Source organism: Ahaetulla prasina, chromosome 8, assembly GCF_028640845.1.
Source record: "Ahaetulla prasina isolate Xishuangbanna chromosome 8, ASM2864084v1, whole genome shotgun sequence".
Taxonomy (NCBI): domain Eukaryota; kingdom Metazoa; phylum Chordata; class Lepidosauria; order Squamata; family Colubridae; genus Ahaetulla; species Ahaetulla prasina.
The window spans coordinates 41,630,371-41,646,806 of record NC_080546.1 but is presented as its reverse complement, the minus strand read 5'-3'; positions in this window follow the sequence as shown (position 1 = coordinate 41,646,806).

Genomic DNA, 16,436 nt, shown 5'->3' with positions numbered 1-16,436 from the left:
TCATCTTCCAAAGAATGAGTTTTTGTTAGCATATAGAATTTTTTCTAAGGATAAACAAATCATTCAGTTGGGGGGCAAGAAGATGCAAAGAATTAGGACCAAGACTGTTTTTCCCATAAAAGCTCATGAAAAGAGTTTGGGTCATCCACTGTCCGGCAGGTCAATTTACATCACAGGGTGATTGTTGTGGGTAAAAAAATGGTGAAGGGATATATGTTGCCCTATCCAGCTTTATGATGCCAAATACACATATACATAATCACACTCATATATGCTATGTTTTTTCAGCACCATATAGTTGAAGAACTATAGAGAGACTCCATTTGTATGATACATTTTACATTAATATGGAAAAGTGTCATGAAAACTTTAAATACAATTAATCAATATACTGTAGCTAATTAATCCTGAAGCATTCATATATAGCCCGCAATGGTCTTCGATTTCTTTAGGTTAATGTGAATCTTATTGTTTTATGAATGCTCTTAATGGAGGTTGAATTATTTCTACTGATAACCATAATTGCCATGAAGTCTATAAAGAGTCTATCTCCTCTTTTCCTTATATAAGCAGTCTGTAAAAATGGGATTACTTTAGGCATCTTCCTTGATGTTTATCTCTGAAGATTGCTTCCCCTTCCTTTTTCCCTGCCCACAGTTATAACCACATTTAACTTACACATGACAAATCACATGAGGATATTTTTTTCTGACCCATTCAGAAAGAAGGAACAAATGGCTCAATTGGTGATTTACAGGCTTTGTAATACTTGGAATTATTTGGTTGACTGCTTATATGAGATTATGTGTTGTCAGGTAAAGATGACTAGATGGAGTGGGATAAGAAATCTCTGGGTCATTTATGTAAATAGGACCAGATATTCAATTATATATCTACTGTAATTCTCACACTTTGATGGGAAGGTAACAGAATTCCATGCACCTTGGTATATAGTGATGCTGGCCATGACTAAGAAACAGGGATGTGCACTGTCACCTAGAGTCAGAATGACTGAACAGAGAAAATGTTTATCTTTACCTCTCTCACTTTCCTAAGAAGTAACAGTAACAGAGTTGGAAGGGACCTTGGAGGTCATCTAGTCCAATCCCCTGCTCACACAGGAGACCTATACTAAGGATTTGAACCGCCGACCTTTCTGATCGACAAGCTCAGTTTCTTAGCCACTGAGCCACCTAGGGAGCCGCACAGCACCAACTTTTTTTTTCAAGAGTTGATAAAGTTCTGTTATGATATATTCCTCTCAAAATTCCTTCATTATTCCTATTTGGTGCAATTATTACAGAAGAAAACAAAAACATTTTCTTATTTCAGAAAATTATCAGAAAATAAAATAAAAAACAGGGAACAATACATATATTCAATATTCCCATAATGCTTTGAACAAGTTATATATAGTGTTGGTGAAAAACTTTGAAGAGAATTTTGATCGATATCATGTTGGACCTATACATACATGCACTCATATACTATCATAAATAGTGTTCCCCAGCTCAGAGAATTTTCAAAAAATTATGGCATTTCCAGTAGCTACCATTGGAACTTTTACTATTTTCATTTTGCATGCTTTGTTTTTAAAAGGCTATACAGTGCTTTAAAATTTAAGCTCGTATTATCAAAGTGCATAAATTGTTCAGGTCTTCTATTTGTAGTGACTGAATTGAAGAGACTATAAAAGCCTAACTGTAATGGTAAGTTATACTATTCTGTTCTATTATTTAAAATTACTAAATCATTTTCTATTTATGACTATAGTGACATAACAGAAGCATTCTTAAACGGTATTCACTAGTTTTATCACAGCATGTTTACTATGATCTAGCACAGAATTAAATCTCATAAATAATAATCATGCCTACAGTCTTAAACCAGCTTATTTTAATGCTTATATATGCTGATGTACTTGTGCACTGCTCACTATTTCTCTAGACTTTTCATACTATATATATATATATATATATGTTTTCTATATATATATGTTCATGCTGTGTGGGTGTTTTTCTATCTCGATGGCTTCTCTGATTATTCTGTTGTTAAAGTGTTCAGTTTTGGCGATGGTTCTGGTCTTTTTAAAGTCAATATCGTGTCCTGTGGCTTTAAGGTGTTGGACCAGGGAAGAAGTTGGTTCCTCTTTTTTGACTGAGTTCTTGTGTTCTTCAATGCGTGCACTTATTCTTCTGTTGGTTTGTCCGATGTATGTATATATACTCCTTGATTTTCTAACTCAATTTTGTCTTTGGGGTTTCTTAGGATGGTGGATATCTAACAGAATAATCAGAGAAGCCATCGAGATAGAAAAACGCCCACACAGCATGAACAAACAAGATGATACCTCCCGCCTACCAGCCATTTGGAAACCCGCTCTTATTGACAAACGAGTCCCTAACACGAGGAATGACACCAGACCCACACTCACGAGGTCCACACAGGATGTCACCACCACACAACCACCCAGAAAGCAGACCCAAACCCACACTGATCAGGAAGCACGACCAAGGACCAGAAGCCAGACCGCAGCTGCAGCATTAGCCATTTCAAACCCCTCCAATCCATACATGCAGCAGGCTGACACCCACTATGAAGATGTAGCACGACCACAAAGCCAAACAACAGCTATGCAGCTCACCAGCTCAAATCCCTCTGCAACACAGACTAAACTGAGCACAACCAAGCCCCCACCCAAACAGGACACACCCCCAGCCAATCGGAGCACAAAAAAACCCCATCCAATCAGAGCACAGCCAAACTCCCACCCAATCAGTTCAAACCCCCACTAGCAGTTAAAAGGAAGAAACAGCTGCGATCACACACTGCTCCCAGAAGCACGAAGCTGAAGCCTGAAGATGACGAATGAGACTTCGTCGAAACGTCGCCAAGACACTTCCAATTTTACGCGGGAGAAAACCCGAATAACCAAAGACATATATATATATGTAGCTCTTCATACTATACATAAATGATCTCTGTGACCTCATCTCAAGTTATTGTGTTCTCTTCGCTGACGATGTCAAACTATTCAATACCACTAACAATACTCTTCAAAATGACCTTGACTTTGTTTCCGATTGGTTTAAAACTTGGCAGCTTCAAATATCAACCAGCAAATGCTCAGTCTTACATATTGGTAAAAAGAACCCTAATATCAAGTACAAGCTTGATGGACATTACCTTACTGACGACCCCCACCCTGTCAAAGACCTTGGAGTTTTCATATCAAATGACCTAAATGCCAAAGCCCACTGCAACTACATAGCAAAAAAAGCTCTAAGAGTTGTAAACTTAATTTTACGTAGCTTCTTTTCCAAAAACTCTACACTACTAACCAAGCATACAAAACATTTGCCAGATCTATTCTTGAATACAGCTCATCCGTCTGGAACCCATACCACATCTCTGACATTAATACTATCGAACGTGTCCAGAAATATTTTACTAGAAGAGTTCTTCGCTCCTCCGAAAACAACAAAATACCTTATACCACCAGGCTTGAAATCCCGGGTTTAGAAAACTTAGAACTCCGCCGACTCCGACATGATCTATGTTTAACACACAGAATCATCTATTGTAATATCCTTCCTGTAAAAGACTACTTCAGCTTCAATTGCAACAATACAAGAGCGAACAATAGATTTAAACTTAATGTCAACCGCTTCAAACTTGATTGCAGAAAATATGACTTTTGTAACAGAGTTGTTAACGCTTGGAACTCACTACCTAACTCTATAGTCTCTACTCAAAACCCCAAAATCTTCAACCAAAAACTGTCTACTATTGACCTCACCCCATTCCTAAGAGGACTATAAGGGCATAAGAGCACAAAAGTGCCTACCGTTCCTGTCCTATTGTTCTCTTCGTTATAGTATTATATGCATATTTTTACTTATACTTTTACTTATATATACTTTTTCTCTCATGATGAATTATTGTTTATGTTGATGATTGTATATACTGTTGTGACAAAATTAAAAAAAAGATCTGAATGGATTGGTTGATCTTAGCCAGCCTCATATGCCCTTCTTGTAATTGTTTTTTTTTTATTCTCTTAATTATGAGTATAAACAAATGTATCTGTTTCATCTCAAAATCCATAATCTTAAAAGTATTTCTTTCAAAGTACTTACTAAAAATAACAAATGTGCATTTTTTAAAACTGAGAATTATCTATCAATTTTCAAGATACTGTTCAAATAATATTAATAAGAAAACTGAAAAGTGTCAATTTATACTTTATTCCACATAACAATAAGTGTACAAAAAGTAATGGAAAAATAGATATTTCAAATATATTTAAGATCAATTCTTAGGAAGCTTGGTTCATTCCCATGGAAACACATGAACTGCCATCATGAATTATTTACTTTTTTCTGACATTTTAGTTGTAGCTACAATGAATATACAAATAAGAATGAATATAAAGTCAGCTCTAAACCATCCCCTCTATTACTATGTCTCTGCCCCTCAATATGTTAAGGAGTTATATTTGCATCAGTAAGCCCTTTCCTTTCTGTGTTGACTCCCACACATCTGAATTTTATGTATAGTATCCCAGAAAATCAGGAAACCATCTTGTCCTTTTCAGGAATTCAGATGAATGTCTGAAATGTTATATTAGGTAAAAAGAAAATGTGTGGCTCACAAAAGCTTATTTCCATTGTCACTAACTTTCCAGCCTCCTGAAGAGGAAAGTTTCTTGCATTTTCTGAATGCTTTTGCATATGTAGCTGATTCCATAATTATATAGAACAAAATAATTCAACCAAATCTTAGTATAGCTCTTCTCTAGGTTATATGGAAACCAGAAAAAGGAAATCTTGTGTGTGTGTTCATGCACACATATTGTGCTGTGTGCTTTTATTTATCCAGTTGAATTTTTTTATGCATCAATTGAATACCTGACTGATGCTAGAACTATTGTTTATTGTTTGATGGATACCATTTCTTCTAAACAAATAAAAACATTTCCCAAAGTTCATAGTTTAAGAATAGTTCTTAATTGGTACATTTAAGTAACAATTGGTACATCATAGAAATAACTAGAAGTATATTTAATAGTTTAACTCATTTGCTTTATCTGAAAACTAAGTTTCATAATGGTGATTCATGAATTTTGAGAGTATGTACCTGTGAAAGACTGTCTGAAAAGTAAATTTAGGTCCATTAATTTATGTACACAAAGCACATTACTCCATGTTGGCTTTGTACAATGCATATAATAGAATATTATATGCATTGAATACTTAGACTAGCAAGAGCCAATTTGATGCTATAAAGTACATAACTTTTTTCAAGATCCTATGGATCTGAGACATATGTGGCAAGATATTCACGTCATTACTGGTAGTGCAGTGATTAGAGTGCAGTACTGCAGGCTACTTCTGCTGACTGCCAGCTGCCTGCAATTTGGCAGTTCAAATCTCACCAGGCTCAAGGTTGACTCAACCTTCCATCCTTCCGAGGCTGGTAAAATGAGGACCCAGATTGTTGGGGGTAATATGCTGACTCTGTAAAACCACTTAGAGAGGACTGTAAAGCACTGTAAAGCAGTATATAAGTCTAAGTGCTATTGCTATTACTATAAGGCAGTTTCCCTGACATGTAAGGGTGACACAGATTTTTTAAACAAGCTGAATCTGGGGTTTTTTTTGGGGTGTGTGTGGTTTGAGGACCCAAACAATGTTCCAGCAGGAGAGGCGAGAGAGCAGACCCCTGAGGCACCCCACAAGTGAGGCGCCTTGGGGTCAACCTCTGCCCCCCTGCCAACACCGTCTGCGAACGGTCAGAGAGATAGGAGGAGAACCACCGATAAACGGTGCCTCCCAACCCCAATCCCCCCAACCGTCGCAGCAGGATACCATGGTCGATGGTATCAAAAGCCGCCAAGAGATCTAATAGAACTAGGACAGAGGAACAACCCCTGTCCCGGGCTCTCCAGAGGTCATCCACCAACGCGACCAAAGCCGTCTCTGTGCTGTATCCGGGTCTGAAACCGGACTGGAATGGGTCCAGATAGACAGTTTCCTCCAGGTGTTGAGGAAGCTGATATGCCACCACACTCTCAACAACCTTCGCTAAGAAGTTAAGGTTGGAGACTGGACGGTAGTTCGCCAAAATAGTTGGGTCCAGGGAGGGCTTCTTGAGGAGGGGCCTCACCACCTCCTCTTTCAAGGTGGCAGGAAAGACTCCTTCCATCAGAGAAGCACTGGTAATTCTCTGGAGCCAGCCTCGTGTAACCTCCTGGGTGGCCAGTACCAGCCAGGAGGGACACGGGTCCAATAAACATGTGGGGGCATTCAGCCTCCCCAGTATCCTGTCCATGTCATCGGGAGTCATAGAGTGAAACTCAGCCCATAAATGACCATTGCCAGAACTCTGTAGTGCTAGAAAGTTGGCCTAAATATTAAAGTAGAACAAAAATTTATCTGAGAAAAAATCTGTGGTTTTACAATAAATTATATATGCAGAATCAACTTCAAGGTTAGTATTTCTAGCAAACTGATGTGAAATAGCCTAAATTGACTCAAACATAAGATCTGAAATTTGAAGAGCAAAAGAAATGATTCTGACTAGTGTTTCATCAAGAACCTGCTCTGATTTGAGTCACATTGAGATTCAAAATTCACTTCAAAGAGAGACATGTTCACAGTTCTAATAGAGAAATTTCAGTATTCCTTGATCTGGTTAACTTTTTTTGCAGAATCAGATATAAATTAGAGAGACAGCAGATTTTTTAGGAATTTTAATGCAGTCAAGTTTCAGCTAGATACCTTCAAGAAATTTATCACAGTACAAATTTGAAATATTGTATTGGTACCTTTTCTAGGATAGACTTAGCAGAGATGAAAAATATGGCAGTTTCCCAATTATCTAGCAAAACTCCATAGAAAACTTGGCTGAATCAATATAGAAAACATCTCACTCCAAATTAAAAATGCAAACTCATTTTTTGGGGGAAAACTGGGTTGTGCTATGCTGCTTTGTTTTTAGTGGTCTGCCTAGAAAGTTTGAATACCCCAAAAAGTATCACTGACCTTGGTGCTAAACTCATTTAATAATAATAATAATAATAATAATAATAATAATAATAATAATAATAATAATAATAATAATAATAATAATAATAATAATAATAATAATAATTTAATTTTTATACCGCCCTTCTCCCGAAGGACTCAGGGCAGTTAACAGCCAGATAAAATAACAATACCATACAATACAATAAAACCAAAATTAAAAAACTTATTCAATATAGCCAATAATTTAAAAATAAAATACATTATAAAACCCCATTTAAAACCCCATTTAAAACCCGTTTTATGCTAGTCCTGCGTGGAAGAATAAATACGTCTTCAGCTCGTGGCGAAAGGTCCGGAGGTCAGGAAGTTGACGAAGTCCAGGAAGAAGCTCATTCCATTTGTAAAAAATATGATACTCTGGCAAAAACTGAGCTCTTCTGAACATGACTTTGAATCATAACAAAATGACTTGCTCTCACTGAATGAAGAATAGAATAGAATAGAATAGAATAGAATAGAATAGAATAGAATAGAATAGAATTGAATTTTTTATTGGCCAGGTGTGATTGAACACACAAGGAATTTGTCTTGGTGCATATATATTCTGTGATCACTGAGATTTTGTTTAGCCAGGATGTTTGATATAATTGGAGGACAAGCCTAGTTCTTGGAAATGGACCTCTTATGCCAATAGAAATTGATTGGGCCAGGATTATAGCTTGCTGGCAACTGTATTATTTTAATTAGCTAGGTGTGATAGCAGAAGCAGATTGTAACAATGAGATGCAATGACGCAAAGATAGAGAAGCCAACGAAAAAGCAGCTAGAACAATTTTTTAGCTTTAGCATCCCACCTTATTTCAAGAGTAATAAACATTTGAACCACTATTTTTAAGTGTTAGGCTGGAACCTCTTTAATGGAACCTTGATCCATTGTCAAGAAACATCATGCTCCATTCAAAATTTAACATTTAAAAGTAAGGACAGTCTTGAACCCCAATTTAGAGTACCATGAGTTAAGCTGAGCTCTCAATTATGTTTGGCTAAATTGGGGAGGAAATATTCATTAGCATAAGACAGAGCTAAATTAAAGCATAGAGCATTAAAGCATATACCACATTAAAAAAGCTGAGATCTGAGAAAGCAAATGAAGCTGAAATAAGGTTAATTTTACCAGATCAAAAGAACTATTATAGGCAAAGAATTTAATGATATAACTATTGGCCTAGCTGCTTTAATTTATACCACTCAAAATCTTAATATTTCTCTGCGTATAGAACTGAAGTTGCAACATTGAGTTCAACAATTTTTTAAAAAATGATTGAATCTCTCAAGCACTTTGGAAGGCTCCAGAGCTCTTTGGAACTACAAAATATAGTTTGTTGTTGTTCCTACTTCAATTTGCAAAGACTTCAATTTGTGTTAGAGGGATGTTAGGTGTTATTGAAAATATATCAGGAAGCTCATTAAGTCTTGTTTTAACTTTTTTTTTTTACTAATATAACCAGCTTGTCTAAATTACACTACTTTTTTGATAGGTGCAAAGATTTATTTAATTATAGGAAATATTTTGTAATGTACTAAGTAATTGGAAATGCATACTAATTTTATTGCATTCATAATTTATAGAAAACATTTATTATCCTGAAGAATCATGAAGAATTGCTCAAATTTTAACAGGTAAGGATTAATACTACTGTTTTCATGTGATAGTTCAAAATTCAGTATTTTTGTACACATGAGTAATATTTCACTATTATTGTTGTATTAGGAAGCTATTGTGCCCTAAAATGCTTCTTAAAGAAATCATGACTGTTATGAATGGATTGGACTAGACTAACTAGACTAACTTATATTTGGTTGTAAAGCACACAAAATTATATACATAGTATTGGTGTCCTAAAATATTTATGTTTTCACAATGCTTCTGGAGTGTCCAATTTGTTGTTCAACACTATCATTCAACTAATGCAACTAATGCAAATGGTGCAATTACTAGATCACAATTCCATAGTAGTTGTGAAGGTGTGTTTACTGCCTGAAAAGGATTCAGGAAGCAGTTAATAAAAATATAAACAGAAACTGTGCCTGCCTCAATTGTCTGGGAAATAGACAAGTAAACTTCATAGATAGAAGTTTAAAAAGAAGAAGTCACCACCTTAAGAAACTGAAATAAAAATTGGGTTTTATAATCCATTGTTCTAATTTCTATATCTTAACTTCTTTACACTTCAATAAATCTTATTAAAGAATTGATAAGAATCTTGCTTTCAGCAGTTGGCTGCCAAAAGTCTTCTACTTGTTCTACACATCCATTCTATAATGCCCTATTGAAATCTGAGCAACTGATAACTAAAATTTCTTTTCTTACAGCTGCTAGGAGTCCAGCCAATAAGACACTGAATATATTAGCAGCATTTTTTCTTTTTAATTATACATAAATTATAGATAGATAGATAGATAGATAGATAGATAGATAGATAGATAGATAGATAGATAGATAGATAGATAGATAGATAGATAGATGATAGAATATTTTAAGTAAATTGAGCCTTAAAAGCTTATAAACTAAGATTCCCCACCAATCAGGAAAAACAAAACAAACAATTTCCCATCCATGTATGGGACATATTCCCTGCTAGTTTCTAACACCTCCCACCCAAGGGGCGTCTACTCTCTTCCATGTTAAATATGTCCTATGGTGCTAAAAGGTTGCTTCAATTAGTCTTGCTTAGATATATAACTCTTTTGCCATAAGCAAAATCAGTTGAATGCAAAAGCAGTTTAATCTGCAAGTTATAGTAGCTCTTTGATTATTTGTCCTGCTCAGAACTTTTATTCAAAGTGAAGCAATAATTTGCTAGGAATCTTCTGCATTAACACCAAACAGAAGACATGAAAAAAATGCTAACTGTTGTATTATCTGTAATATCTAGTCAAGTTGTTAAACAAATCCTTCCTAAGCCTGAGAATGCTTCAGAAATTTCAAAATGTAGCAACATGTTTTCTTCTTTGTTGCTTACCATTGTAACTTGCATTTTTATGGGTTTTTCTTTCTATTTTCTGTAAAAAAAATACTTGATATAGTTATAATATGTAAACTCTCATTGGAAGCAAACTAAATTAAACTTGCTGTATTATTTCCAAAATACTATATCTGCTTCCCAACCCCATGTAATGACTTGGAATGGACAAACTGATATTATTCTCATTGTCTGTTTGAATAAATGCTTTATATAATATGCCACCACTATAAACTGATTGGATACTTATTTAAATTATGTGTTTTTGAAATACAATATAATAAATTTATGCACAATATTTGAAAATCAAGAGTTGCACGTACTACAAACAAACACACTGAAAAAGAATAGTGAAATATTATAGACACATTTTTCAATAACAATGAACACATAATTTGAGCTTACTGATGAGGGCCTATGGCTGTGATGGCAAACCTATGGTACACGTGCCACAGGTGGCATGCAAAGCCCTCTCTGTGGTCATGCAAGCCATCGCCCCAGCTTAGCTCCACTGCGCATGTTTGTGTGCCTCCTGCTGGCCAGCTGATTTCTGGGTCTCTGCCACGTATGCGTGGGGGGTTGGGTCAGGGGTGAAATGCTCCCAGTTTGAACCAGGTGGCCCGATTTGGTAGCGATGGCGGCGGATGGTTTGGAGAACCAGTAGCAAAAATCCCTGCCCCCTCATGCCCAGCTGAGCTGCGCGATCATCAGAAGCTTTTTTTTTTTACTTTTAAAAGCATTTTTTCTTCAGCCAAAAAAATGCTTTTAAAAGTAAAAAAAAAGCCTCTGATGATCATGCTGCTCAGCTGGGTTCATCAGAGCCTTTTAAAAGCATTTTTTCTACAACCTCTTCAGCCAAAGAGGTTGTAAAAATGCTTTTATGAGGCTCTGACGATCCCAGCTGAGTTGCCTGATCATCAGAGCCTTCGGTAGAAAAAATGCTTTTAAAAGGTGGCGGATGGTTTGGAGAACCGGTAGCAAAAATCCCTGCCCCCTCATGCCCAGCTGAGCTGCGCGATCATCAGAGGCTTTTTTTTTTACTTTTAAAAGCATTTTTTCTTCAGCCAAAAAAATGCTTTTTTTAAAAAAAAAGCCTCTGATAATCATGCTGCTCAGCTGGGTTCATCAGAGCCTTTTAAAAGCATTTTTTCTACAACCTCTTCAGCCAAAGAGGTTGTAAAAATGCTTTTATGAGGCTCTGACAATCCTAGCTGAGTTGCCTGATCATCAGAGCCTTCAGTAGAAAAAATGCTTTTAAAAGGCTCTGAGATCCCAGCTGAGTTGCCTGATCACCAGAGCCTTTTAAAAGCATTTTTTTACACTCTTTGGCCGAAGAGGTTGTAGAAAAAATTCTTTTAAAAGTAAGAAAAAAAAAAGTTGGTCACTCCCACCCTGTCACATTACTCCTCCCACGCAGGGTGAATGCAGAAGATGCGTGTGCATGTGTGGGTGGGTGGGGGGTTGTGCATGCATGCATGGGGGCAGGAGGAACATGAGGGGTCATGCACACAGCATGGGTGGTAGATGGAGAAAAGGGGAATCACACACACATGTGCCAGAGGGTGGGGGGAGCACAAGGGTCGCACATGCATGCATGGGAAGTGGGACGCACGGGGGCATGCATGCATTGCATTATGAGTGTGGATGCATGCTTGCACTGTCACACGCATGTGCACACGCTTTTGGCACACGATGACAAAAAGGTTAGCCATCACTGGCCTGTGGTATGTTTGATGTCTCTGAAAGTGGAAAAGATTGACAGTCAGGCAATGAGTTTTGGCCAATGCATTTTTTTCCAGAGAAAAAGAGATCAAGGAATTTCCCACTTGTGCTCTAGATAGCTGCTACTTAGGGAAAGACTTAATGGATTGAGCAGTTTGGGAGTTATGATACTCAACAAGGGATTGCTATCATAGTCAGAATAGCTGTTCAACATTTTGTTTACTTGGTCCACAAAAGTCTGATTTTCTTAAATACTTTTGAATCAAACTAACTTACAAAATAAAATACATTTTCTAACTAGCAGGAATAAATAAAGGCATTCAGTGAGCTGCCTTTTTAGAATTAAGACTCCATTAAAAAATGTTGACTCAAAAGCAAAAAACTTAAGAAGATTGTGATTAAATTTTTTAAAAATATATAAAGCAAGAAATAAGTGTAGAAAATAGCTTTTTTAAAAATTTGATAAATGTGCGTCTGAAAAATAGTAAAATTAATTAAACAATCAGCCTGGACCTTCATGGGAATGCTGATTGCTTACTATTAAGGAAAATAGATAATGGGAAATTTTACAAAAATATTAAGATAAGAGTAATATGAATCAGACTGTATATCTGTAGCAATGGAGAACTCAATTCAAATCTTTATTGTCAGTGCACAACATATGTGCAATGAGATTCGTTGTGGTCCATCAGTGCACCCCCCACAACACAATACAAGTCACAGTGAAGACAGAAAATCCCTAACCCAATAAATCATATTAACAAAACACCCAGTCCTATTACACCAATGTGAACATGTTACACATTGTGTCAGCCCTGCAGTCCATCATACTACATAGTTACGATGTTATTTCTCATTCAGGTGTCTGACACCAATGAATAAAAACTGTTCTTCAGCCTGTTTGTATGGCTATATCTCCTTACCTTAAAATATCTTACTTACTTAAAAGGGACGCGGTGGTTCAGGGGCTAGGACGTTGAGCTTGTCGATCGAAAGGTCGGCAGCTCAGTGGTTCGAATCCCTAGTGCTGCTGTGTAACGGGGTGAGCTCCCGTTACTTGTCCCAGCTTCTGCCAACCTAGCAGTTCGAAAGCACGTAAAAAATGCAAGTAGAAAAATAAGGACCACCTTTGGTGTTCCGTGCGCCTTTGGCGTTGAGTCATGCCGGCCACATGACCACGGAGTTGTCTTCGGACAGCGCTGGCTCTTCGGCTTTGAAACGGAGATGAGCACCGCCCCCTAGAGTCGACAATGACTAGCATGTATGTGCGAGGGGGACCTTTACCTTTACCTATCTCCTTACCAATGGTAGGAAGATAAAGAAGTGATGACCAGGGTGAGAGTCATCCCTGAAAATTTTCCTCACTCTTCTAAGGCAGCAAGCCCTAGCGATCTCATCTAATGGTATCAGAGGACAGCCCATGATGTTTTGAGATGTGCTCACCACCCTCTGTAATGTTTTTCTATTTGGGTCTGTCAGACCAGCATGCCATACCGTGATGCAATAAGTGAAGGAGCTTTCTATTGTGGACCAGTAAAAGGAGATCATCAATTGTTGTTCCACCCTGTTTTTACGCAAGACCCTAAGGAAATGGAGTCTCTGCTGGGCCTTCCTAACTGTTAGTTCCTAACTGGAACTAAAGTCTTAAAGACAGAGAAAAACAAAATAATGGGGAGCCAGGAGGAGATGCTTGTCTTCTACTTCCATCCTCATAACTGACACATTTTCACTTTTGGACCATATATATTACAATGGCAATCAGAAAAAAAGCAGTAAAAATAGAAGAAAAGAGAGGTTCTTTAAAAACTCTTTAATTCATAACTCATGCTGCCTGTTCTCAGCATTTTAGTCAGGAATAAAAAGTACTAAAAACTGTTGACTTCACAGTGCTTGTCAGGTGAGAGTGGGGAATGGGGAAATGAAAATGGAGTGAAAGCTGTCCAAAGTCTATAAGTAGTCTAGACGTAGAATAGATGGCTCCACTTTAGAAAAGCATTTTTTCTTAATGCATTTCAGAAAGTTTTATATTAATATGAATACACTTGAGTTTAAAAATACAAGATAAATATATTTTAATTAACAATGCAATTTTATATCTAGATATATCTATATCTAGGAATTAATAATGAATTCAGTGGAGCTTGGCCATATAAATCAAGATAGTGTAAAGGTGTATGGCATATAAATAAAACTTCACCTGATCGACATACAGTTTTTCTAAGATGTAATAAATGGGTGGAAGAGAAGTGAATAGAAGGGTATTCTGTTGATTATTAGATTATTAGATTATGAGAGAGAGAGAGAGAGAGAGAGAGAGAGAGAGAGAGAGAGAGAGAGAGAGAGAGAGAGAGAGAGAGAGACATACATCATGGTCCTTTGAAGAATTGCTTCTTAATAATGGCAATTAAATACAAATAGGAACATAATTATGGAAAATTATCTATTTCAGGTAATTTTGATTCTTCCGTGTTGGCAACCTTTTATTGTCTCCAAAGTCTCAATATACAATATATCACCTGCTAATATTAATGTTCTGCATGGAAGTAACGTTACCATTTGAGAAGCTTTCAGCCTGTTAAAATATAAGTAAACCTTTTTCAAATGTATAAATTAGTATCTTAAAACAGAGAGACATACAAAACTGCTGAATCTTCATATTTTGAAGTGACCATTAAACTTTTTATTTCATTATTAATTAAAAGTTACCAATGTCACTTGTGTATCTATTTTGAGATTAAAGTACTCTGCGTAATTAGAATCTGTCTGTGAATGCATAATTTCTGAAGAAATAATATCTCTTTTAGCAGGTTACTTTTTTCTCTTCTATTAACCTGTCATTGATAATGAATCCTGACTAAATTTTCCAACTCTGTTGTATTTAAAGACAACACAAAAGTTGTATGCTATAATTGTTTGAAATAGATCTTTCTACAAAATTCTTTAATTTTATACTATCTTTAAAAACAACCTCAAGACTTAAAGTTTAAAGTCAAAGAACTATTTATGCATAATTAACGTTACCTATATAACTAATCCAAAAATAATATTAATCATAGTTATCATCAATTTACAATAGGCTTTAACTAAGAAAGTATGTGTATACCAGGGATGAAATCCAGCAGGTTCTGACAGGTTCTGGAGAGCCAGTAGCGGAAATTTTGAGTAGTTCGGAGAACCAATAGTGGAAATTTTGAGTAGTTTGGAGAACCACCAAATGCCCCCTCTGGCTGGCCCTAGAGTGGGGCAGGAATGGAGATTTTACAGTAACTTTCCCCTGGAGTGGGGTGGGAATGGAGATTTTGCAGTATCCTGCCCCTGCCCACCACACCACACTCACCAAGCCACACTCACAGAACCAATAGTAAAAAAATGGATTTCACCACTGGTATATACATGCATATACAGTATACATACCCATCAGGTTATTCGCTTTAAAACAACACTGCTATGAAAAACACAGAAAAAGAGTTAACAATAATATGTCAAAGAAATTAAAGACAAGATATAAAAAGCAAAAGTGTTAATAAAATTAGTTTACATCAGAGCTTAGCATTTTATACCCTGAAGGCCACAACTGGCCTGTATCATTGAGTGGGGTATTATTAATGCAGCAGCAGTGCAGGGAGTAGAGTGGTGGCGGTGGGATAATGGAGGACAGGGCAGCACGACCTTCTAAAAGAGTCCAGTTACTCATGTGGACCCTTGGGAAAATTAATTGTCCACCCCTGATTTACACCAATACTATTTTCTATATCTGTCCTTACCTTTCTGTCATTGCAAACCATCCTTGTTTCCATTACCTCCATAAATCATTTCATTGCCCTTCATTTAAAAACAGCTCATTCATTTCTTTCTTTTTTTTTTTTATTTTTTTTTAATTACTTTTTTTACAACAAACAAACAAAAAAAATACATTATTACACCCTTGTGCTATACATAAAAGGAAGATTTGGGTCTTCGGATATATCCTCATGATTGCCAAAATCCACGTTCTCGAGGTACAGGTACTGAAGCGTCCAATGTTCCAAGCGCAAAGTCCACAAATGGTTTCCAAGTCTTCCAGAAAATATCTTCTTTATACACACCACTTCTAATTTTAATATCACATGTCATTTTATCATTTAAAGCTAATTTCCACATTTCAGAATTCCACTCTTCTATTCTAAAAATCACATCTAGTTTCCAATATCTAGCTATTATAATTCTACCTATTATAATCATAATTCTAATCAATTCTTTTTCATATTTTGTTAATTCTATTTCCTTAATTACCAACAATAATATAGTTTCCACTCTCAATGTTATTACTTTCCCCATCATTTCAAATATCATTTTCTCCAATTGTTGCCAAAACTTTTAACCTTATCACAATTATACCACATATGTTCATAAGTCCCCAATTCCATCTCACATCTCCAACATTTTTACTAGTTTTTTATCCATTTGTGACAATCTTACTGGAGTCAAATACCATTTCCAAACAACTTTATAATTGTGCTCTTTAATCCTTATAGATAAAGTTCTCATAATTCTACTCTTCCAATTCACATTCCAATCTGATTCTGGTATTTCAATATTAAGATCTTTTTCCCAATTTGTCCTCATCACTCTTTGTAATTTTTCATCAGAATTTATAATCTTATAAACCCTACTAACGAGT